Genomic DNA, 2,346 nt, shown 5'->3' on the forward strand with positions numbered 1-2,346 from the left:
AGGATTAGGTTGTGGTTGAGCAGGAAACGTGCCAGCAGGGGCAGCAGTAGGTGCTTGTTGTTGAGCTACTTGTGAGATTTGAGTTTCTAACATTTTGTTATGCGTAGCTAAGGCATCTACTTTGTTCGATAGTTGTTTTAGTTGCTCGCTATTGTGGATGTTTTGATTTAGGAAGTCCTTATTGGTTTGTTGTTGGGAAGCTATAAAGTTCTCCATCATGATTTCTAGATTTGACTTCCTAGGGGTGTTTTGAGCAGCTACAGGCGCTTTTTGGTAGCCAGGTGGTACAGCAGGTGCTTGTCCAGGCGCGTACAACGCGTTGTTGTTTTTATAAGAAAAGTTCGGATGGTTTTTCCATCCAGGGTTGTACGTGTTAGAATAAGGGTTTCCTTGAGCATAGTTTACTTGATCAGATGGGACTCCAGTCAAGAGTTGACATTCGGCAACTGCGTGTCCAGTCAATCCACAAATCTCGCAGTTAGGTGTTACAGCAGCAGCGGTGGCTGAAGGAGTGATGGTTAAGTTCTCGATCTTTTGAGTTAAAGCGTCTACTTTAGCGTTAACGCGGTCTATACCACTTATTTCGTACATTCCTCCTTTGGTTTGGGCTTTCTCTAGAGCGACTCGTTCTCCACCCCATTGGTAATGGTTTTGTGCCATGTTCTCTATGAGGTTGTATGCTTCATCATGGGGTTTGTCCATAAGTGCTCCGCCAGCAGCGGCATCTATAGTCATTTTAGTGTTATATAGGAGACCACCATAGAAAGTATGGATGATCAGCCATGGTTCGAGTCCATGATGAGGGAATAGTCTAAGCATGTCCTTGTAACGTTCCCAAGCTTCGAAGAGTGATTCGTTATCTTTCTGGGTAAATCCGTTGATTTGACCTCTGAGCATAGCAGTTTTGCTAGGCGGAAAGTATCTCGCTAAGAATACTCTCTTCAATTCATCCCATGTAGTTATGGAATTAGAAGGCAGGGATTGAAGCCACGCTCTAGCTCTATCTCTCAAGGAGAAAGGAAAGAGACGTAATCGAATGGCTTCGGAACTAACGTTGTTAGCTTTGACAGTGTCGGCGTATTGCACGAACACACATAAATGGAGGTTGGGGTCGTCTGCAGGGCTTCCAGAGAATTGATTCTGTTGAACAGCTTGGACCAACGAAGGTTTCAGTTCGAAATTGTTTGCCTCAATCGCAGGTGGTGCGATACTCGAGTGCGGTTCAGCGCGCGAAGGAGCGGCATAGTCTCTAAGAGGACGAAGAGCAGCCATCTCTAACTTTGGGGTGATTTGATTGATTTGATCAGTAAAAGTCAATTCCTGATTAATCAGAATTGGTGCTACTTCAGGAAGATTGCGAGCTCGACATTTGACGTTAATGAAACGTTCGATCTCGTTAATTCGTTGTATTAAATCTCCTCCTTGTGAACGAGTATTTGGCATACAATCGTTCAGAAAGAAAGGAAAGAATTTCCCTAGTCTCTACGGTGTAACAGTGAGTTACGATATCGACTTAAATAGTCCCCGGCAACGGCGCCAAAAACTTGATCGCGACTTTACGTGTCTATTAATCTGATGACTGCAAGTGCACAGTCGTGTCGTGTAGTTTTAAAAGATATCGAATCCACAGGGACTATGAATCGATCTACCGTTATCTAAGGTTACTATGTAAAGCTAGGGCTACTAATATTTTGATTGTTCCTAAGGGAGAGTGATTGTGAGAAATGAAGAATATAATAAAAGACAGATATCAGTATGTATTTCGTTTAACTTAAGGTGGTCCGAAGGTCCATTGGCTTTTGCATAATTTAATTAAAAATCTTTACTAATTCAATTGGTTAAAAATCCTCGTCTCAAACTTTCGCTCTGTTGATTTAGATTACTATCCTAATCCTAATGTACGCTTTCGCCATCCCATTAGATTTTAGAAAAGCTTTTTGGAAACAACGTAATTAATAAAATGCCTGTTTTATGAAGTTGTTATCTATTTAAATCTCCTAATCTCAAACTTTCGCTCTGTTGACTCGGAACATGCTAATATCCCTAACGTACGCTTTCGCCATCCCGCTCGGGTGTAAAAACAATTTTTGAAAATAAATAAGTTCTAATTAGTTTTAATACGCTTTCGCCATCCTTAAAACTAATGTCCTATGTCTACTATCCAGTTAAAGATCTCAAACTTTCGCTCTATTGATTTTAACCTTTGACCGTCTTAAGACCTCAAACTTTCGCTCTATTGTTCTTAAGATTTGCTAATTAAATTAGACATACAAACCAAAAACAGGTGATAATTAACAAAACATAATTAAGCCAATTTATTTCGGATCCCTACGGTTAACTTACTTT

The 2,346-nt window shown here is 40.7% G+C and overlaps 1 non-coding gene across 1 annotated transcript; it reads left to right on the forward strand.

Annotated features, from left to right (window-relative positions):
- Positions 1 to 790: 790 nt before the first annotated feature.
- On the forward strand, positions 791 to 897 carry LOC131654288 (small nucleolar RNA R71). Its single transcript, XR_009299330.1, has one exon. It is a non-coding gene; the product is annotated as a small nucleolar RNA R71 (small nucleolar RNA).
- The last annotated feature ends 1,449 nt before the right edge of the window (positions 898 to 2,346 follow it).

The sequence above is a fragment of the Vicia villosa genome, linkage group LG2, assembly GCF_029867415.1.
Source record: "Vicia villosa cultivar HV-30 ecotype Madison, WI linkage group LG2, Vvil1.0, whole genome shotgun sequence".
NCBI lineage: Eukaryota > Viridiplantae > Streptophyta > Magnoliopsida > Fabales > Fabaceae > Vicia > Vicia villosa.